Raw genomic sequence first — 25,294 nt, forward strand, 5'->3', positions numbered from 1 at the left:
AAAAAACCAATTTGTACCGGTATATTTTTTCAACTAGTTTACTACTGACTGCATAATGCAGTAGTTTCATAAAGCTAAGAAAAAAATAAATAAAAATGTGTCTATAGTATTTTTTTTTACAATATAATATTTATAAATGCGATACAAACACTTGAATTCTCTCGCTGTTTGCAACAATAAAATCTGCAACTATGAACATTGACCTATGTCATTGGTAAACTAATTAGCGTCGTGTTATGAGGGGCGGGATATCAGTGCTGACCTCTGGCTTTGCAAGATAGCAGGCTCTGGTGTGTTTGTTATTACTATTGACTGATATGTTAAGGTATTGAGTTAAAACTTTTGGTAAAAAAGAATGGTTTGAGGGGGAAAATAACTGTTTTGAAAATATTGAGATAGAAAACTTAGTTTTATAAGTATGTTTGAAAATGAGATTATCATATATACAATTTTCTCGCAGTTCTTAGATATCTTTAAACTCGACCACTGAATTTAATTGAATTCAAACCTTTTAGCAAATTTTCTTTATATGGAAAAAGCTACTACCGTATATCTCACGGTAAGACCTTGACCCAGGACTGATTTACTTTTTTTCGTTTTGAAGTTACGTTTATTCGAACGAGTTCACGCACCAGCATAATTAGACTGTGAGAACGAGGGTTTGTGGGGCTTTTATGGTGTAAAAGTAGGTTTTTGCCATTTTTAACCCTAAAAAACGTAAAATTTGACAATTTTCAAACTACTTTGTAAAGCTTTAAAAATGAGTTTGCTTGGTTATGGATATATTTAAACCAAACTTGGCAATTTTGTTTATCTCATACTAAGCTACCAACATTTAAAATTAAAATGCCCCGTGTTATCTTTTTTGTAACAGCAAACTTATGTACTCATTAAAATTAATGTTATTGAGCAAAGCATGCAAGGCTCTTGTACCACACTCCTGCTTTTTTTTACGTATACTCCTTCTAAATGGCTAAAGTAATCCGCCCAAAATTTAGTACAGTTATGGTAACCATCAATTGGAAGATATAAATCTGAAATGGTACCAATCGGGGTAAAAGGCTTTTGTTTAAAAATGATTAAATTACTACAACAGTTTTTATCATTAGTAATTTAACATGAACCTTAAGGGTTTATTGATCGCCATAATAATTTTTGTAAGGGTCCTGAAATAAGACATATGTTCACATGTACCGAATGTACCATTGAGTTTTGATACTGCAAGCAGACAATTTGTGATTCAAATGCACCATTGAGTTCAGATACTGCAAGTAGATTTCTCATTCATGTGAAGTGGATATACCATTGACTTAGATACTACAAGTAGATGCACGTGATCCATGTATGCTTGAAAATAAGTTTGCAACACTTAAAGATATTACGACTACGATCAGTCGGTGCAGCGTTTCCCATTTCGTTCATTGTTTACATTTAACTTAAGCTAACTATCACTGACGATACTCTCATCCAACTGATACTCTCGACCGACTGATACTCTCGTCCAACTGATACTCTGGTCCAAATAATACTCTCGTCCAAACAAAACTCCCGTCCAACTGATACTCTCGTCCAACTGATACTCTCGACCAACAGATACTCTCGTCCAACTGATACGCTCGTCCAACTGATACTCTCGCCCAACCGAAACTCTCGTCCAACTGATACTCTCGTCCAACTGATACTCTCGTCCAACTGATACTCTCGTCCAACTGATACTCTCGTCCAACCGAAACTCTCGTCCAACTGATACTCTCGTCCAACTGATACTCTCGTCCAAATGATACTCTCGTCCAACCGAAACTCTTATCCAACTGATACTCTCGTCCAACTGATACTCTCCAAATGATACGCTCTCCACCTGATAACCCTGATTGACCTCATGTATACCATTACGTAAGCCTCGTACTCCTCGTACTCTCATGTTTTAGAATCGGCGTTATACATCTACTCCGGTTTCGTCTGCCGGGATTGGGCGGTGGCCGTTTCTAACCACCCCAATGTCGGCAGACGTTTTGCTCATATGTTTTATTACATTTCTAAATGAAAATCTCCCTAACGTTGTAAATCAATAATATATATACTAACAGTATGATATTATGCAATAAATAACCTTAAAACCTTATGAAACTTACCTGATTTCTTAATATCTTGAACAGCAAAATCAGCAGATAACAGGAGTCAACAATGCATTCAACTTTCCAACGGCCACTAAAATTTAAACATACGCTACCGGATATTAACTTACGTCGCAATTGGCTACTGGACAACCAATCTAGCAGCCAGTAACTAGTGCAAGAGGAAGCATTGTATGGAAGTCTTAATATAATGAGTTAAATTTAAAGCTGCCGGCGTTTGGGGGGATGCCGGCGTTGGGGTAGTTTACCGCACCACCTTTTTCACAAACTTGCTCATGATGTGTTTGTATGAGTTGGACGAGATCTAAAAAAAATTATAAAAAATTACTAGTATCTCTGGAATCTGTTAAGAACGGTTCAAACTCTTCAGCAAAGCTTTGGAAGAAGACTGTATTTGCTGGAAGTAGCTTGGCTGCTAGTGCTGAAGAAACTACTTTGTAGCTGTTGCACTCTGGTCCCTTTTTTAACCTTTAGACGTAACAGATAACAGATTCCATGTCTCAATATCGACATCGTCTCTTCAAAAAATGACTATATTTTTCCCCTCTGAACCCTCATTATGGATTCAAGGTTGTCGTGTATGTTGCTACTCGTCTGCGGATAGTCAATGTTAGTGGAAGATCTATACCTCTGATTAATTGTACCGCTTCTCCATGTGCTTTCTTACGTTTCTCTTGCTCCTTCCTAGTAGACACATTAAGGGTTCTGTTGCTCCTCTTCACATAACAGAATATTTATTAGGATTGTCCACTTTGTCCACTGTCATGGTTCCAGCTTCTTTAGAGTAGGTGATTTCCTCTTCTTCACGTTCCAAGAAAGGATTGTCAGGGTGTCTTATGACTGCAAGGTATCTCCGTTTCTCTTCGGTTTCTGCTCTCATTTCTCTTAAGATGGTGTCGTCAATGTGACAATTTGTCGTATTCCGTATATACATCCCTCCGTCACATATTGATAGCACGGTGTCTTTGACCCCCTCTCTTTTTCCCGGCTCCCTCTTCACCCTCCAGACTCTTCTAAGCCCGTCAACACCTAATCTCAATCTAGCACAGGCTCCAAGTGGGTTTATGGTGAGTGTTTGCAAAGCTGTCGACGTCCCCTTTGCGATTGCGTAGAAATCATCATTTGGGGTTTTCCGTGACGTAGATTTCACGTGAAATGCATTAACTAAAATGCGTGAAAGATGTCGAGGACCTTGTTGTACGGTGAGGGCAGATCAGTGGAGCAAATACGTCGAACACGCAAAGAAGGTAACAGAAGCAGATTGGATAAAGGAAGGTCTGGAACAGAATGATGTGCGGCAGGTCCTCATCACCCACTCCCAGATGATGAAGACAGAGACAGTCACTCTTTTGCTCCTGATATCTATCCGGTAGATCGCTGTAAGCATACCAAAAAAGTCCACTCCCCCCATTGAGGTATTGTATACTTGGACAGGTGCTGGGCGTGGTACATCTGTTCTGGCTAAATCTGCTTTGCCCACCTTTTATTAGGGGTTCTTTAAGCATTGGGAATAGGGTTTCAAGTCGTTAACATAAGCCCTACCTACGATTCGTCTTTTAATGTCTCGTAACACAAAACCCGTTCGCACCCTCAGCGGCGTAAATAATAGACGGTCCTTCAAATTTGGGGAAAAAACTTACCGGAAATATAATCCTCCAAGGAAGTATTTTGTTAATTATTATAAATTTTGCAAAGTTCTTAGAATGCCCATAGTAAACCATAACTAGGTGTGCAATGCAGTTGTATGCTTGCAATATTGAGCGGAGCTAGCATATTAATCCAATACTTTTTTAAAGTCAATTTTACACCTGTTCCTCGCAAATGAGATTAAATACTTGCAGATCCAATGTCAATGGTATATTTGGTTCACTTAAATGGAATGTCTATTTGCAGTATTCTAAGTCAATTATAAGTCTGGTTCACACAAATGAATTGTCTACTTGCAGGAACCAAAGTTTATGTTTCATCTGGTTTTCATATATTAAATGTCCAATGTCCAAAGTCAATGGTACGCCATTGACGGTTTACATAAATGGAATGTCTATTTGCAGTATTCCAAGGATGCGAATTGTTTACTTGCGGTATTCAAAGTCAATGATACGTAGGGTTCACGTAAACTAATTGTTTACATGGAGTATCCAAACTCAATGGTGCATTTGGTTCATGTAAATGAATTGTCTACTTGCAAGATCCAAAGCAGTGGTTCATTTGATTCACATAAATGGAGTGTCTATTTGCAGTATCCAAAGCCAATGGTACGCCTGGTTCACGTCAATGGAATGTCTACTTGCAGTATCCAAACTCAATTGAATGTAGGCCTGGATTTGGTTCACATAAATGGAATGGCTATTTGGATTATTTAAAGTCAATGGTGCATCAGCCTTATTCCGCCGACCATAATTATTGGTATTTCATTTTGTAGTAAATTATACTCAATGATATTAATCCGATTGTTCTTCCCTTTTTTCTCTGTACGGTATTTGGAATATGCTATTTAGATGATTCGTTAACTAACATATGTTGCGACTCTTGTTTACCTTGTTATCTCGCAAATAATGTAATGGCAACCAATTAACCCATAAGGCCCATGTTAAACTTCTAAAAGTTTGAATTCACGTATAGTCCAGGAAAAATACGACAAATTACCCTTAAACCTGGGCAAAATTGCTTCACAAGCGATTGAAGTGGTATTCAACACAGAAAATAATGCTTTATAACATATCCAAAATCCGACAAAATCCGACCATGGGAAATTACTAAAAAATCAAATTCAAAATGGCGGCAAAATTTCATATTTTTGTGATTTTTGTTTTAGGACTTTTGGCGGTATGGGATGACGGAAAGCACATATACATAAATTAAATATCAGATTGGATGTTGAAATATCAAATATTTACAAGAATAGACTTTATTAAAACGACAAGGGCATATTTGTATGTACATTTTAGTTTCCATAGTTACTTAAAAAGAAATAAATTTAATAGGTTTTCTTGGACAATCTATTCATTTAAATAACTGTTATCATTTTGTTTCAATGTTCTTACATTCATTGATCTGGAACTCCCCTCAAAAAGCAGAACAAGACAGGCCATAATGTTTACATCCACAGTTTCGCAATGGGTTATAAAAGAAGAATGGACCAGTTTCAATAATCACTCTAGGGTTGGCGGTATTTCAGATACTGTACGGCAGTACGAGTTTTTGCACCAAGAAGGACATTATTCGCAGACGTTCGAACAAATATGTGAAAAATAACTATTATAGGAAACAGTCATGAATACTATAGTATGAAACATCAAACCTATCAAAACAGGCAATTCAAAAAGACTACAAAACAAAAAGTTGTACCCCCATACATTTCTTATGGACGTTTCGTAATTTGAACATTTTTTTAGATTATTTTTCTTATATCTCCAGATTTCACTAACGCTTGCAGTTTGTTCTAGCCTTAAAATATTCTGTGATAAAAGGGTTTACATTTGAGCTATTGATCATTAAAATCGGATGATTTAGAAACGAGCTACGAACCCTATAACAATATTAAATTTAACTTTTTAGATATACATCTATATACTTATTTAATACGCAAGCAGGATTTTTGTGACAATTACTCCTCCGAAACTACTGAACCGATTGACATGTTTTTGGTGTCATTGTAAAGAGCGTAACGTGAAGTTGTGCAGGAAACTTTCTTTTTAGGTAAATAATTAGAGTGAGGCCCTGGGGCCCTTTAAAGTTTCGTATTTATCCATAAGATTAACATGGGAAACAAAATTTGTTATGAAACTCCAGCTGTTGTCAGAAATTAAAAGTGAAATATTTATTTATGGTATCCATGGTAACAAAGAACAAACCCACAAAATTTAAAAACGTAAACAATCAGAACTAACTGTCAAATTAATTTTGATTTCAAAATTCCACACAGCTGGTCCAAATATATTAAATACTGCATGATTATTAGAACAGGAACTGTATGGATCATAAACATAAATAAAATATGCCACTCGCCCGAATGTAAACATTTAACATTGATTAAATGGAACTACTGTCAAACTATATGTTAATGTCATTAGTATGGGATTCTTTCAGTTAAGTCATTTGTTGACCAAGTCTGTCCAATATTTTTTAGCTGCTATTTTACATTTACAACAATATTTTACAGGAAATAATTGCTAGATAAACTCATGGATATAAGTAATAATTCAGATTCTACAATCATTGCTGTTGTTATTAAAACTGTGCATCCGCAGCAAACCAATATTTCCATTTACCTGGCTTAATTTCTACAAACATATTCCCTGAAAATGGTCATTGTTTCCTACATAAATAACAATAAGTTAATTTTAATATGAGTACCTAGGTTTGCTGCTACAGGGAAGGTAGGTGTGTTTTTGTTGAAATGTGGACAGCTTAGTATGATTGTTATTGGTTTGCAAATCCTAATTGCTCGAATTCGAGCAACATGTACACTAGTTTTTATTAAAAGATGTATATCTCGGGTTGTTAATACAGGGTGGGGCAGAGTGGACTCCCTAGTTTCAATCCGTGTCGTAACACTTCGGCCCAAGTAACACTTCGGCCCAGTAACATTTCGGCCCGAAACCCTCAGATGTGGCCTACGGTCCAACTCTCTACCTGCCCACTAGTAACACTTCGTCCCAACAAAATATTTGACAGGTTAGGTTAGGTTAGGTTAGGTTAGGTTAGGTAAGATTCCACCGATTCTCCGTCATGTGAGGTCAGAGGATGCAAGGGGTGACGGTTGGGCGACATTCCACCAGAGGGTGGTTGCAAAGTATACAGGTCATGTACCTCTTACTACCTGAACTGCGTTCCTCAACCCTTGTCAATATTTCGCCGGGCCGAAATGTTACTCCATTAGCTTATTTAATCATCTGTAAAAGCGAATGGGACGAAGTGATACTGTTTTTCTAAGAAATTTGAGTTTGGCCGAAATGTTACTGGGCCGAAGTGTTACTACATCTTTCAATCAGTCGCTGAAGAGCGTGCGCGCGAGTTAGCGGAGTGGGAGAGGTTTCATGTGGTGGGGGAAAGACGCCATTGTTAGTAGTCACCATGCCGTAAACTGGCGAGCATCGTGGTTTTGTAGTCGAAACGTTCTTTAAAAATAAGGATAGTGTGGTGGCGACAAAGCGTGCATTTCGTAGACGGTTTGGTTTGAATTGTCATGATAGTGTTCCCGATGCTAAAACCAAAAGGAAATGGATTACAAGTGTACGGGCGACCGAATCTGCAACTGAGGTTTACAAAGTTCGACCTAGGACCTTGGAAGCCCTTAAGGAAGCAATTAATTGTTGATGTTATCACTGGAATAATGCCAGATATGCTGCGTAGAGTTTTTGAAAACTTCATTGAACGGCTGAATATGTGCACTAACCACACAATAAATATCGGTGGTAATCTCAAATAATAAATAACAAAATAACAAATAAGTGAATATCAAAAATATGCATGAAAATGCATGTAATATATTTTTTAATGTGTTCAATGTTGGGGATAACTGCCATTTTTAATCGTCATTAGAGGGGGTTTCCTGTAGACAGATTGTTGGCATCTTTTAGTACGTCACTCTGCGCACCTAACACTATACCAAATAAAACCGTACAATGTTTTCTTGCATTGTTTTAAGGTCATATCCCATATTTATCTGACTATTGGTGTTTTAAAATAAATGGCTCTTAAGAAAAATAGCCGCCATTTTAAAGTTTACTTTTAGACACTTTCCCATGGTCGGATTTTGTCGGATTTTGGATATGTTGTAAAGTAACATTTGTTGAGTCGAATACCACTTCAATGGCTTATGAAGCAATTTTGCCCAGGTCAAATCATAATTTTACTAGACTAGTAGAGAAAAGCCCTGTAGTCCGATTTGTACCATTTCAGATTTATACCTCCCCATGGTCGGTCACTGTGATTGTGCTAAATTTGGTGCAGATCGCTTCAGCCGTTCAGGAGGAGTATTTGTAAAACAAAAGGAGGAGTGTAGTATTTTTTGTAAACTTCATTGAACGGCTGAATATGTGCATCGCTCGTCAAGGTCTTCACCTGGACGATATCATTTTTAAAACTTAATGAAAAATAAATGGCATTGTATTTAGATTTCATAAATAAAAAGCTTTTGTATTAATCTTGTATGGTTTTTATACAGTTAACTGATCAAATCAGGGAGTCCACTCTGCCCCACCCTGTATGTCACCAAGTTCATTCTGGTCTCAAATTACTCAGTGAATCTTTGGCTTTAATTTTATTAACAATTTATTAAAATCTAATGAATTTTAATTGAGTCACGAATCTTTATTTAACAGTGGATTATTTGTTTTTCAAAATTTGTCTTTAGTTTCTGACATATATCACCAATTCTAAATAACTTCCAAAAACCGTTACGGTCTTAAATACATAGTAACATTATTGACTTTTGTTTTAGCTATGGATTACTTATTGGGAGTTATTAGAATTGGGGATAAATGCCCTAAACTAAAGACCATTTTTTTTTTTTTATAAATAATTTACTGTTAAATAAAGATTCATGATTCATTTAAAATTTGTCGGATTTTATTAAGTGATACATAAAATTAAAGCTAAACATCCACTGAGTAATTTGAGACAAGAAAGAACTTGGTGACATATTAGCAACCCAAGATATACATCTTTTAATAAAAAATTATTTTTAAAAAGTTAAATTTAATATTGTGGTAGGGTTTGTAGCTCGTCTATAACACGTCCGATTGTATTGATCAATAGATCAAATGAAAACACTTTTATCACCGAATATTTTAAGGCTAGAACAAACTGCAAGCGTTAGTAAAAACTTGAGATATAAGAAAAATTATCTTAAAAAATGTTCAAACTACGTAACGTTCATAAGAAATGGATAAGGGAGAATTTTCGTTTGAATATATCTTCAAAACGAAAAAATAAATTAAAAAACGGATTTTAGCATTGAAATCAGCGTGAAAATCTAATTTATAATGATTTGTCACAACACTATCATTACGTTTAAAAATATATATTTATATCCAATTTGGCGGAACCAATATGGCAGATCCAAGATGGCGGCCAAAATGCGTTCCCTATCGTATTAAAGGACTAACCACACAATAAATATCGGTGGTAATCTCAAATAATAAATAACAAAATAACAAATAAGTGAATATCAAAAATATGCATGAAAATGCATGTAATATATTTTTTAATGTGTCCAATGTTGGGGATAACTGCCATTTTTAATCGTCATTAGAGGGGGTTTCCTGTAGACAGATTGTTGGCATCTTTTAGTACGTCACTCTGCGCACCTAACACTATACCAAATAAAACCGTACAATGTTTTCTTGCATTGTTTTAAGGCCATATCCCATATTTATCTGACTATTGGTGTTTTAAAATAAATGGCTCTTAAGAAAAATAGCCGCCATTTTAAAGTTTACTTTTAGACACTTTCCCATGGTCGGATTTTGTCGGATTTTGGATATGTTGTAAAGTAACATTTGTTGAGTCGAATACCACTTCAATGGCTTATGAAGCAATTTTGCCCAGGTCAAATCATAATTTTACTAGACTAGTAGAGAAAAGCCCTGTAGTCCGATTTGTACCATTTCAGATTTATACCTCCCCATGGTCGGTCACTGTGATTGTGCTAAATTTGGTGCAGATCGCTTCAGCCGTTCAGCCGTTGACTAGGAGGAGTATTTGTAAAACAAAAGGAGGAGTGTAGTATAAGAGCTTCGCTCGCTTCGCTTCGCTCTGCTCAATCAACAGAAAAAAGTTTGTTATATTTTTGTTAAATCTGGTAAAATGAGTTCTTTTGGCCTAAATTTAACAAATAAAAAAAATTATACCCCAAATTAATTTTTTTCTTTAAAAACTTTGGGAATAAAAGGGTTAAGAAAATAAAAATTCTTCAAAATATTCTACTACCTATTTATATTTTCTATTTCGAAAGTCACAACCACAATAAAATGCCCCCCTAAAACAATACATTGACCTCTGCAATAGAAATTCATCATAAAAACTTTAAATTATAAACGTAAAAAAATATTAATCAGCCGATAATTCGCAACTACAAAGTAGGTAAAGTTACAATTCCTCTGTCAGAAGATCCTTTTTATTCAACCCATTCGGTTCTTATATTTGATAACGCACAAACAAACCAAAGCATAGACAATGTATCATTATTACTTATATTTTCATAAGAATAAAGGAGAGGTTAAAGAAGATCTAAGAGAGTTAATTTTTAAGCGGTATTATTAAATTATGATATTTCTTTAGAATTATTTAATACATTTTATTACATGTGCCTTACATTTTATTTAATTTATTAGATCTAAAAATGTAATGTACTAATACTTTGTTAAATTAATAACTTTGACATTCACTGAACAATATGTCGTTTGCAGGCCATCAGTTTTAAATTGTTTTGGGTAAAAACTATACCATTCCATTGGAGAAGCCTCACAGTACATTTTTATTTCTGCTGGTTTTGTCACATGTTTATTTTGACTTTAAACGTATCCAATATTATTTACGTACAATGTAGGGGTAACGTTGTATTATGACTGTATCTGGCTATAAATAAATGAATACTAATATTTACAAATGCAAATAAACAACTATAGCGAAAGCGTTAAAACAATAATGGATTTATATGGCAACATTGTCGTGCTATGGCCTGTTTAAAAACATAAATCCAGGAAAAATAATATTTTAAGATGCAAACAAACTAACAAAATAAAAGGGTGCAAATAAATCGTAAGATAATTAATTGTTAACATTTTGTTAACACTATTTCAGGATTTAAAAAAATATACATAAATAAGAATTAGCCAAATATTTACAGATGCATGTGTTATAAAAATAGTTAAGTTGAATCATAGACTAAGGCAGAATACACTTACTCTAGTAAATTGACACCCTAGTTATCTTCTTCACTGTCACTGTCTTCATCATCTGGGAGTGGGTGATGAGGACCTGCCGCACATCATTCTGGTCCAGACCTTCCTTTATCCAATCTGCTTCTATTACCATCTTTACGTGTTCGACGTATTTGGTCCACTGATCTGTCCTCACCGTACTACAAGGTCCTCGACATCTTTAATTTTGAATGTAGAGTTTCTTTCCCTCACGAATCCTTTGAGCTAACTCCATACCATCTCGATGGGATTATAGTGGCAATGGCATGGTGGTAAACGAATTACTTTGGATCCCAGTTCTGCATCCTTTTCGGTAGTTACGTATGAGGGTGCTGGAGGTTTTTTCAGACGAACCAACTCCTACAATTCAAGTTTTTTCAAGTTCAACTGAAACTGGAAATCCTCGCTTTTGTAGCCACTCGATCATCACTGATTTGGTCGACGAAGAAGTCGGTGTCTTCTCTTTAATTCTCGAATGGTACGGGGCGTTGTCCATGACTATTGTGGCTCCACGAGCAAGAACGGGGATTAAGGTATTTGAAAACAATTTTAAAAAAAATTGCGCTGTTCATGTCCTTGTGGTAATCCCCGGTCTTCTTAGATTAAAAAATCAACAGCGGGACTTTGATCCATCCCTTCGAACTCCCTGCTTCAAATTTGGGTGCTAACTTACCGGAAATATAATCCACCGCAGATCACAAAGCAGGAGTCCGTCGAACAACAGCTTGGCCAACCTTGTATGGGTTCAATAAAATATTAATTCCATACATAAAAGTGCTTCTACAAACAACTTCTGTGCAAATAAAATTGCTTCTTAGATATTTATATCAAACAGGGAAGACGTTTGAATCCAGAAATCATAAACTATTGTTTCCCTTCTCCAATATATTTCCATTAGCTTTAAATTGTTGGTTGGGACCAGAAGATTTTCATACACCCTTTCAACCCTTTCTGCTTCTTGATGTTGCAATCTGTTAACATTTCTAGAGTGTTTCTTAATGTGGTTTGTGCATCAGTAAGGGAAACTGCAACAAATGCCGGATTCAAAAATTGAGGCAATTTTTCAATGGGTACTTCAAGGGGGACTGTGCAAGATGTTAACAAAATATGCCTTGTAAACATGCTCTGACCTCTTTTCTAAATACTTAAATGTCCCTTTGGCTGTGGCCGGACACTTTTTGTTAGAAAACCAAGATTTATTTCCTTAACTGGCAAGAGGTTTATGCAGAGCCCATCTTCTTTCTTCTTTACGTCAATTATCACAGCTCTACTGCATCTATAACCACCTTTTTCACAATCTTGCTCATAATGTTGTTGATGAGTTGGATGAGAGCTAAAAAAATTATAAAAATGTACTAGTGGACCTTTACTCTTGAATTCTGTTAAGAATGGTTCAAACTCTTCAGCAAAGCTTTGGAAGAAAGCTATTTTTGCTGGAAGTAGCTTGTCTGCTAGTGCTGAAGAAACCCCTTTGTAGCTGTTGCACTCTGGTCCCTCTTTTTAACCTTTAGACGTAATTTTTCAGGTGAGGCAACAATTCTGCACTACGTTTGGTAATATTCGAATTGCGATCGAACGAATGTTACAAAACATTAATGGAGTATGAGAAAATTTGGTTATATCCATAAAATTTCCACACCCCGCTGGCACAAACTTGATAAGATTAAAAAGTACACGGAAAACTGAACTATTAGCCAATCCGTTTATGTAATTCCAGTCTTGAAACTCCATGGATAGTGTGAAGACTACATAAGCCTTTCTCGCGTCCGGCCAAGTTGACATTTCTTCACTCTACACTGCGTCCGGAAGACTGTCGTGGACAGCAAATGCTCCATCAGAAAAAACAAAGGAAGCGCTAATGAATTGTACTTCCTTAATATTCTGAAGCTTCCATACAATTTCTAACTTTTTCTGCCAATCCGTAAAGTCCTTATTCTTCTTTATGAAATTTTAATATTAAATACCGGAGTCAGATATGTTCACAGTTTCTTTAAAACTTTACAACGAAAACCTTAGCTTACCTTAACGATACAATTTCTAACTTTTTCTGCCAATCCGTAAAGTCCTTATTCTTCTTTATGAAATTTTAATATTAAATACCGGAGTCAGATATGTTCACAGTTTCTTTAAAACTTTACAACGAAAACCTTAGCTTACCTTAACGTAATCAGAAGTCTCTGGAGTTATACACTGCCTGTACTTTGTATTTTTTTTATTTCTGGAGTTATCAAGCCAAGTATATAATCAAACGTTGCATTTTTTCATGTGACAGTAATTATGACTTTTTTCCGGATCTGCTCTAAGTTCTGTAATAAGTCCTTTTTTTGGTTTCTGTGATGCACCCACGATTCTCTGTTCGGGAGATCATCCATTAAATTCATTAGGTACCATATCGCAGCTATGACAGTAGCCTCTTCTTTGCCTTCTGCATCCATTTTCACAAAATGTGTATTAAAAATTGTCCCAAAATGTACAAACAACCTTACAGCGCACAGTATCTTACTTAACTGAAACCATGGGGTCAACCAAGTGGTTCTCAAGTCGCCTTCCTTGCCGTGCGGTGCTGTATCAGGCGTGCGGCCGGCCTATGAAATTCAATGGCCTAACCTAAACCCAAAGTTATATGTTTTGAGCGTGTGAGATGATGATCGGATTCCGCCAGAGCCACATGTTTTGGTGTCTCAATACCTGTAATAGTAAAGTACAAGTCCATGTAACTTAATTTCACCTTTCTTAACTTATTGCCTCCCAAACATTTGTTTTCGAACAAGGTTGCTAAAAAAGGATCCCAACCAGGAGGAATGACAAAGTCACTTAAGGACTTATCCAACACATAGTCATCTTTTATGGATTCCTCACAAGGATATTTGTTTTATGCACTTCTTCTTTCAGTGATGCCGCTGCAAATTTCAACGACTTTTCCAAGCCATCTAACTCTCTTAATCTCTCAGCCATTTGTTCCACGGGAATGCTAGACGTAATTACTAGAGACGGCTTAGAGTGGTCAGATGGATGTGAAAAATATAACTTTTTTGCCAAACTTATCAATTAATAGATTTTTTATTCGGTTTTCAATTTTTGGCCCATCAATTCCACAAAATTTAATGAACTTCTTAGACAGATGTGTAAGTTTAGAAGCCTGATTTACAATCCAGTGCCCATTTCTTCCAACAACTTGTCCAATGATGTTTTCTTTTGAAAACATCATTGGACAATTGAACATCATGTAGGATCTTTTCGGACGGGCGACCAGGATATTTTCTGACATAAGTACAGTATAATCTCTTAAACATGACTGGTGGTACCTTATTCCTTGGGCAAATAAATCTTCGGCAGATTCACAAGTGCGAATCGGGTATATACTTCGTATCTTTTTTCCTTTGAAGCAAAAATACACTTTTCAGCTGCTTGTACTTTTGCATAAAATAAAGAATTTTTGTCTTTCTTTCTGCTTTTATGTAAACAAACAACACACGCCTTTTTATCTGTTTTCTGGACATTCCTACGCCTAAAGTGATTTTGTTGGTCGTTTGGAAAATTAAAATGAACATCCCTATATGATTATTGAGCAGATAACACCGCCTCTCTTCTCTTGATTTTTTCTTCACTAATATAACGGGCAAGACAACATTTGTGTGTTGAAAAAAATTTGTTGATGTGGATCTCATTGTTATAAACCATTTCTTATTCCTTAGTATAAAGACGAAACATATAACTAAATTGGTTTATCACAGTCATAATCATAAAATGTCTGAGCAAGGGTTTAGCATGTGCTTTCAACTCTTAGCCTGTCATTAATCTCAACGCTTTTTTTTGCAATACTTCACTTATACCAGAGCTATTACCCTATTAGATCAAATCGTTACTAATAATAGTATAATAGAGAGCATTATAAATACTGACAATATAAGCTGCAGGTATATGGAATTCTTTGAACCTTTAACAAAAATATGACTTTGGAGAATCTAGTACATACATGATCTATGTGGTTGCCCAGGTTGGGTTATGATTATTTTTAAGCCTAAAAAGGAAATACATTTCTCTCTGACATCGTCCAGGTGTACATTGGTCAAGGTAAAAATTACATTTTGTGTTTTCGCCTCTCTGAACCAGTTGATTGCACTTTGAAGCTACTCTATAGATATGTCATATACTCTCTGAGGAGCTGTACTGACAAAAGTGGTTTCATCAGCAAACATGATTGTGTTGGACTTAAAAATGTTTGCTGGAAGGTCATGAACCATAACTAATAACAAGATAGGCCCTTACACTGAGCCTTGAGGTTCACCTGTCCGAATTATTGATAACCTTGAACGCCTATTGATAACCTTGATTAACTACAACTGTTTGCTATTCATCTGCGCTAAGGGTTGTCTTTTGTCTTTGTCGCTTTTCTGTAAGACTACATTAGGGGGAAATGCAATGATGATGTTTTGTCAAAGTTAGACGTTTAAGTTTTACAACCTTAGGCTTAGGTACAGTAGGCATTGATGTAGTTTTTATGGCTTACTAGAAGCAAAGCAATATCTGTTTGTTGCACTGGCAGTAGAGCTTTTCGTCTATAATTTTGTTCTCACCGTTAGACGACAGTACAGCTTCACTTAACCCAACAGATATTTTATTAACGCGTTTGTTTAAAGCTAAATTGTCATTTACTACCATTTTACTAATGTGATTAAACTTTCTACAATCGACTTGAAATTAAAGATATCGTCATCGATCCAGACACTTTAGACTAACCTGTCCACTTTCTGGTACAAGTAGCACAATACCACTTCACAATTTCAGTAACTTCGTTAATCAAGTCATAACTTTCTACTTAAATGTCTACACAATTTGGGTGAGACCACTTTATTAATAACCATCACAATAAAGTCCTTTTCCATCACATGGAATAGTAATATTATAGACTGCACTGGGAGCTTCGACTGCTGCGTCGTCTGCCATGTCACGACTCAGAGGGATGAAATATGTTAGCGGGTGATACTGGATGGTGAAGATTTGCGTTATTTACTTTAAAAAATAACTAGGAGAAGTTCAATTCATAGAACATGTATCACTGTTATCAAAATTGTAGATGGAAACTTGATGAGTTAATATATTTCCCTCCCAACCGTCTTTTTCCCGAAATAAAAACATTCCGTTTTTCAATCCAAGGCAATCCTTCTACAAACACCCTTCTAGACGATGTAAAAATTGAGTCTTCAGACAGGGTAAATCCCTTGGTCTAATACTAGGTAAAAAACTCCGATTTCATAACCATGTTGACAATATTGTATGCATGAGAGTGGGGTCTGGCATCTTCCTTTTAAGGCAACTATCACATTTCTCCGAACAGAATGTCCTTCATACAGCCTATTATGGTGTCATCTTCCCTCATTTGGTCTGCTCAGTACCGACATGGTGATGCGATGATGATAGAACTAGATTTTTATTTCGACTCCAAAATAGAGCAATTCAAACTATCTTTAAAATCATTCCAAGAACTTCTTGTAAATATTTCTTTTTATGTTCAAGTATTTGAACTTTTCCTTGTTTGTACATTTTTGAAACACTCTCTTTTTCGAAAAACAACTTCTCAATCTTTGCAACCCCAAGGACTTGCCCATATTCTCTGCGAAACAGCCTCAATATTCAGATACCTAAAAAAAAAAAAACACCCATATTTTTACGGAATCCTGTTCTTCAATGCTTTGCCGAATCATCTAATGCTTGAGTCAGACCATGTAATAAAAAAAAACTTTCCCGAAATTACTAATATCTAAATGCTACTACTGTCCGTGAGTCCGGGACATTAAGCGCATTTCCAATCAAAATGTAAAATGTTCACCAAATTTAAAAGCTTTTGGCATGTAGGATAAGGAAATTTGTATACATATATATATCCAATTCCGTAAGCTCAAAATTTTACAATGAAATTGTGAGTGAACCGGAGGCTGTAGAAAGCTTGGAGAGGTCTCATGTTAAAGGTCTGGGCGTGAAATTTTGGGGAAAATTATTTATGTTTCTCAATTATGAACCAAAAGGTTGTTAAGGAATAAAATAATTCACATTTAAATAGCATGAGAATCTAATGTTATGTATTTTATTAAGTGTAAACACAGCTGTGATTATATAATTGAATAAACGGTATCAGCATTCTGACACATACTTTCTCCCATAAGATTGTCAACAACCTTTCTCATGAGTAAGCGGTGAGAGTAAATATACGGAAATGGGATTTGTACAATTTTCTTTAGAATTTATAGGACTATAACATACTAAATTTTTATCAAAATCGTTCTAGCCAATTTTGGGAAAATCCGATTTTCCGTTATTTTATGGGGATTTTTATGGGAAAATAACATAATTTACCATAACTTTTGAACCGTAATTTTTACAGAAATGGGATTTGTACAGTTTTGTTTAGAATATAAAGGACTATAACATACAAAATTTTTATCAAAATCGTTCGGGCCATTTTTGAGAAAATCCTATTTTTCCAGTTTTTTATGGGGTTTTATGGGAAAATCTCCATTAAAAATAAAATTTTCTAAAAAATGGCAAAATTTATCAAAATTGTAAGGATCATAACATACTCTGTTAAATCAAAACCGGATTTTTGTCTAAAATCCTATTTTTTGTTATTTTATGGGGGTTTTATGGGAAAATAACATAATTTACCATAACTTTTGAACCGTAATTTTTACAGAAATGGGATTTGTACCATTCTGTTCAGAATTTAAAGGGCTACAACATACTAAATTTTTATCAAAATCGTTCGGGCCATTTTTGAGAAAATCCGATTTTTTCAGTTTTTTATGGGGTTTTATGGGAAAATCCCCATAAAAAAATCAAAATTTCAAAAAAATGAAAAAAACGCCTGGAGATACCACGGATTAGAACCTACATACCAAATTTCATTGAAATCGGACCACAGGTGTAGTCCCTAGCTCTGTACACATCCAGACACACAGACACACAGACACACACACAGACACACACACACACACACACACACACACACACACACACACACACAAAATTTAATAAAATATTTTGAACAAACAACTTGACACAGTAATTGTTAGTTCTTTTGCACAGTAATCATGTGTAATGTCGGAAGACCACCATGCAGAGGTAGGCTGCCACGCAGAGATTGTTAATCGAAATGAGAACAACAGGTGCCTGATATGGCACGATATTAACGGAAGAAGAACAAATGAGCATCGGATGAACATGAAGGTATTCCTGTGTTTAGATTACCACTTTTAAATGAGATTGCATTACACAGCGTAGGACCAATGAACGATGGGTGCATTCATTGTGGTGCATTGCGTAATTTTATCAGGTGAAATTGTGGCACAAGGCCGAATCTTCACAAAAGTTGGCATTTATTTGAAAAACCCAGTGTTTACCCATGGACAACTTTATGTTGCTTTTAGCCGGGTTAAGCGAATAACTTAACCCATGATGTTAAAATAGTACTAGAACTAAATAGAAACCAAGAAATCTACCAAAATGTAGTATACAAAAATGTTAAACGATCATTCAAGGTAGAGTAACCCATGAGGCTAATTATTTGTACAAAATAATTATTAGAATATATACAGGGGCTTTTGCCCCTACAAGCCACTTGTTTTATGTAAATGTAATAAATGACTTATGACTTATAAAATATTTTTGTCATTAATATATATTATAAAACTAGACATATAATTGTTTATATTCAATTAATAAAAAAATTAAAAGAGCATTTTTTATTATAACAGATATTGTCGCCCCCAATGCAAAACGACGTATCACAATTTTACTAACTTTTCAAGAGAGCGATTAAAAAAAAGTAGCATCGCCTTTGGTGCTTGTACAACTATCTGGATAACATTTCTGAGTCCACGTTTTTTGGCCAAGATATGTACGGGGTGTCCCACGAAGGGGTTTACACGTTTGATTTTATATTACGTGTCCATTCATGCATCGAACTTTCTTTAAACTTTACACAGTTTAAGGAGTAGGATATAAAAATATTCCGGTAAAATTTCAACTCCCTAACCTTAGTAGAAACAAAATGGCGGCATATTGAAAAACGATGCTTTAAAAACATTAAAGAAGGTATTTTTGGTTTTATAAAATATTTTTATTGGTACTTTCCAGGGCAATATGACTTAAATAAAAAAATTAAAAAAACTAGAACATAGCCTAATCAAGAACCTTAATGTGCAAAATTATTAAAACTGGAACCCATACACAGCAACACACTGATAACAGTGCGTAACAAATTATTCGTAAGCTCTTACAAAGAAACCCTGCGTATCCGGAGAAGTTCCTATTCTATTGATCGTTTTAGTTTCTTATCATTATTGAAGCTATGGGTATAAACTTTTTCCCTCAAGAAACCCCATAAAAAGATGTCGCAAACAGTCAAATCAGGTGATCGGGGTGGCCAATCCAAAAAAAATTTCCACGACCAATCCAACGGCCATGAAGGTTGCCATTTAGTAATTGCTTGACAGGATTTGCGAAATGAGGTGGTGCACCATCTTGTTGAAAGATTGCTTGATTCATTTCTGGAACTGTCAAATGGGGCAAGACCTTTTCATTTAAAACTCATTTTACAATCAAACAGCTGTTCTTCAACAATGAGCGTTAGAACCGCAACGTAGTAAACAAATCAGATAATAAATCATGAAAGTAGTTTTTTATAGGAAGCAAATTGGTAATTTGTTCAATATGCCACCATTTTGTTTATACTAAGGTTAGGGAGTTGAAATTTTTCCAGAATATTTTTAGAACCTACTTTGTAAACTGTGTAAAGTTTAAAAAAGTTCGGTGCATGAATGGGCACGTAATATAAAATCAAACGTTTAAACCCCTTCGTGGGACACCCTATATATTTTAAAACATACCTGTGAAAAAACCTATGTATGAAACACACAAACAATTATAAGAATTAAAAGAATAAAAAAGGTTGAGAAAGGTCACTATGTGTTAGTATTTTTTTTACTACCCCCTATTATTAATGAGATAGGACATAGGTATAGAAGAAAAATGCTATTAATTTGTATAAAGTAAAACATAAGTAGTCCTTCATGTTGTTTCTTGTCTCAGGATTACTGTTTTTAGATTGTAAAAGGTATAATGTTACCTGGATCTGCCAGAGTAATCCAAAGGCTGTCTGTCGAGACTACGCGTTTCGAAGCATTAATAGCTTCATCATCAGGTCTTCAAGAACACTATCACTCATCGGAGGTCGTCAAATAAATATAATTTTTACAAACATACATACGAAAAATAGTAGCACTTTGACAGGTTTGTCATGACTGCAGCGGTGAAGGTTGGTGTCGTGAACTTTGTCCTTTGCCGGTCAGCTGTTCCTGGTTAGCTATTACAGTATCATACAATGCATTTGATTGGAAATTTAGTTTGTCGTTTTAAAGATCATAACTATGGCTTTTTGTTGCTTTGTCCATAAGTAGTCCATTGAATAGTAGTAGACCACGGGGTGTTTTTGTGGTATTTTTACGGTCGTATAGTGTTTGTATGAAAATTAACTGTGACAGCTCTCTAGCTGCTACAAACAGCCTAGAACTAAGATTCTTGCTCAAATAAGGGTGAACCCAATGCTCTCTCTGTACCCTTCGCTGTCTTCGGTATTGATTATAGCAACGTCTTCTTCGTCTGAGTCTGATATAGTCAGCGCACTTAAGGACTTAGAAAACAACTTAACTGCACTTTATATTAACACTCCACTGATTGCACAATAGACGCAACTGTAGTTGTAAAACAGTCACACCGTGTGCGGACAGAAGCTTTGTTTCAGTTGCAAACTGGTTTCAGATGCAACGGCTGTTGTTAAACAATCACACTGTGTGCTATCGTTTTCCGTCAGGCGGAATCTATCAGAATGTATCGGGCGTTCCGTCGGTGAGTGTTTTAACATGGGTTCAAATGGGACCCTTTTCTGCACGACGGAATCTCCGTCGCGCTTCACCGTACCGTCGGAGGACCTAGACTCCGCCGAGTTTCGGCGTTTCATCGGAGCGTTTTTTTTTTTACATAGGTTCAAATGGAACCCTTATATGCAACTGCGTTTTACGTCGGGTGGAATGTAGCGCTGCCAACCTACCCCACGCTCTGTCATCAACAGTATTGAAATCGCCTAATCATTGTAAATAGATTACCATCATGTGAATAAATTATCATGTCAACATCTCTTCAATGGAGAAAGATAATCCCCCAAGAATTGCAGGGGTTTTTCGTGCGGTGTCCTTCACTGTCTGCCAGAGTTCATCGAACGATGTAATTGACATACGAAAATAGTTCTCAAAATTTTCCCTATCATTTCGCAGCAACCCATAAAGGTTTGGGAAAGTCCCATCCACCCTACGACCTTCATTCACCGGGTGTACAGCCATACCTTTGTCGTCGTCTATTTTTCCTCATGCACATAATTGATATAAACCAATTAAACAAGGATCCATCTTGGGTCACTGACGATGGCTAAATGAACGAAGTTGGCACCACTGACATCTCCCACCACGAGCATCAGGGGATTCCGCTCGGCGGAGAAACTGCATAAAAGGGACATCGATTCCGCCCTACGATTTCGCCGAAAACGTCGTGATTTCGATTTTTTTCGTTTTCGACCGAAAACGTCGTGTATATAAGAGGCCTCAGTCTCACCCCAGGAATTCAATTTACTCGAGGCCAGAACTGACACTAGTGTTTGCTCTCTTTTTCTTGTGTGAAGTTTTTAGAAAGCTACTGAAATATGAGTTCCCGTGATGATGATGTGCAGTTAACTGATGAAGTTGAGAAGAGGCCGCAACACAATGTGGAAGGTGCTAGTAATGAGCTTTTTAGACATAAGCTTTAAATATCATTTACTTTTTGATAGTTACAACACGATTTAAAAATATTATACGTTTTTCCATACTCAACTTGACTTAGTTGGAAGCAAATGTAATACAATCCCTTTGGTCAAACTACTAACTTAGTTAGTGCATCATTTTCCAAATTATCACTATCATAGTCCTTATCTTTCTTGTTCACCTTACATAAAACTTTTGGCTATTATACAACATAAAACCCGTACTTAATTACTATCTGGCTTAATTTACGGTCTAATGTATTTACTTAAATTGTATTAACGTACAAAACTGCATTAAACTTAGTCACTTTTGTTTGCACGCTAAACGTCTGAGCTTATGTAAGTCAAGTAATCATAAAAGGGACAACAATCAGTGTACAACGTTCATCTGACTCACTTTCATTTGGCACCTACCACAGTACAGTGACATTGATCATCTATAAATAGGTGATTGAGTTTTATGTAGTTTAGTGACTAGTTCAAGCAATAACTCACTAGTCACTCAATAATGCACTACCGGATTTTAGAAATACGACAATAAACTTAATAAAACTTACTATTTATACATCGCAAAAACTCAAAGCGGATATGAGCTATTTTGCCTACTGTTTACAAGGTGTGGCAATACGATAATTTCCATGCAATGGTAAAACCAATGTTTGGCTTATCTAGTTTAAACATGCAATGTTTAATAAACATTCGGTTATCATACACTCTTGGCTTATCTGAGTCATTTGCACACTTTACAGACAATTTCAGCGATGTAACCGTTATCCTAGTAATAATGTGATTGTTGAACATTTGTGCGTTTATCAACGAATATTTTAAAATAACTAATAAAAATACGATTAAAAGAAAATAAAAACAGGCCTACGTAAAAAAAAATTATATTCACAATTATACTACAACTTACTACTTACAAGACGATAAATATACAGTGTGTCAATAAAGTCTTAGTACGGCTCTACAACATAAAACAAAAAGCAATATCACAACCAAAGTAGGAATATTACTGGTAATAGTAAGCTGGTAATGTTTGATCCAAAATTTCAATTCTAACACTTAAGACCGGACACTCTGTATATAGTTCTTTTATTTAGTTTTAGTAAATGACGAAATCGAAGGTCTGTCTGATTACCGAGTTTCGACCATCGCTCCTGTGAGGTGCTGTGGTAGGGAAATGATAATAATAATAATAATAATAAATAATAATAATAAATCTTTATTGTCATTTGGTAATATAAAAATTACAATTGACAAGATCACATTATTTACATGTTTTGTTACATATGTTATATAAAATATTAAATAGGCTACAGAAAATGTTAAAATAAAGTTAAATGAAACTTAAAAGGAAAAAGCATCAGTAATAATAAAAAACTTTGAAATTAAGAGGCAAAAAACCATAACAAGAACAAAGAATCATCAAGACTGCTTGGAACCACATTTAAGAGTTGAAAAAAACTACACTCTGCAAAAACTCCTCGATTGAATAAAAAGCACGACTTGTAAGCCATTCTGATAATTTTGACCTATACAAATGAATGCTTTCCTGATTTCTAAAATATTTTTGAAGTTTATTAAATAGTTTTATTTGCAAATATTTATAACTTTAGATCAATTTTGTTGGTCTGGCTTGAGGAATATATAAATCTGTTGGTTGTCTGGTGCTATACCCATGGATTGAGTTGCAAGGAACAAATTTATTTAGATTATCTTTAACGGAAACTAAATTGTTAAAAATGAAAATATAAGAGAGTGTTATGATTCTATTTTCAACAAAAAATGCTTTGCAACTAACCCTATCCGGAATTTCAAACATAATTCTGAGAGCCTTCTTTTGCCATGTAAAGACCCGGTGAGCTCCTGAGCTATTACCCCACGGTATATTGCCATACATCAAGTGTGAGTGAAATAAACTGTGATAAACAATTAGAAGTGTTGGTTTAAACACAACATTTTTTAAGTTTTCTTATCAAACAACACACTCTTGACAATTTTGAAATGATATTATTGGTATGTATTTCCCAAGTGAGTTTAGAGTCTATGGATATTCCAAGTAGTTTAACAGGAACCGCATTGTCCGCTTCAAGATCACGCAAAGTAAAACAAATGGTTTCTGTTTTATCATGATTTATTTCAAGAAAATTACTTTCAAACCACAGCTTACCCAATTCAATGGCGTTTTCTATACTTTGGTTTGCAGAGTGAAAGTTGTCAGCTGATGAAATGAAGGTTGTGTCGTCAGCAAATAAAATTGTTTTGTAAGGTTAGAGTTAGGCAAATTATTAATATAGAGGATAAAAAAACCCGGACCCAGCACCGACCCTTGAGGAACCCCAGCAAGGACCTCCTTAAAATTTGACCTATGTTTTCCTAAATTAACTAATTGTAGTCTTCCACAGGGGTATGATTTTAAAAAAATTGTTCGTGCTCCATTATTCCATAAAATTCTAATTTCTGCAAAAGAATCGTATATAAGACCGAATCGAAGGCCTTACTGAGATCTAAAAGTGCCACACTAAGATAACCACCAGATTCAAAACTATTTAAAATATCAGACACCACAGATTCTATAGCCAAAGTAGTTGAACGGCCCGGTCTGAAACCAAATTGGTTATTGTTTAAAATATTATTTAAGTTAAGAAAATCAAAGATCTAGATTTTAGCACAGGATTCAACTATTTTTTAAAACACTGGAACCATTGAAATTGGTCTATAATTTTAAATAAGAAATTAATCTCCCTTCTTATAAAGAGGGATTTTTTTACTGATTTTTAAGCAATTTGGAAAGGTTGAACTAGAAAACACCATATTAACAAGATGAATCAGTGGTTCCATAATGTAAGGAGCCATGAATTTTACAATTTTGTTTGAAAAACCGTAAGCATCTTCACTGTTTGATGGATTAAGAGATCATATTATTTTTTCATATCATTCTTTGTTACCAATTTCCACGAAAATTTATTTCTAGAACGATTAGTATTATTTAGAAAATAAGAGAAATCTAAACTCCTACCTTGCTTAACATGAGCCTTCTCTACTACCTTTTTTCCAACATCTATGTAATGGTTATTAAAATCATCTGCTGAAAAAGTTGGAACGGCATTATTATGTTTGAAAAAATCCCCACTTTCTGATTTTACTTTTTGCCAAGCAGCCTTACATGTATTCCTTTAACTGCTAACAAATTTCTCATTATAATTAATCTTAGCCACTTTAATCATAGTCTTGTGTTTTTCCTATAAACTGACAGAGTTCTCTATGATGCTTTGCTAAATTAGGCATTTTTGTTAAATCTGCAAGAAAAATAACAGTATCTCGTATTTTTATTAGAGATTCATCAAACCATTTATTCTTTAATTTACTCATAGAATCATGCC

This window comes from Macrosteles quadrilineatus, unplaced genomic scaffold, assembly GCF_028750875.1.
Source record: "Macrosteles quadrilineatus isolate MER2022 unplaced genomic scaffold, UCM_ALF_1.0 Scaffold_2__2_contigs__length_208266976, whole genome shotgun sequence".
Lineage (NCBI taxonomy): Eukaryota > Metazoa > Arthropoda > Insecta > Hemiptera > Cicadellidae > Macrosteles > Macrosteles quadrilineatus.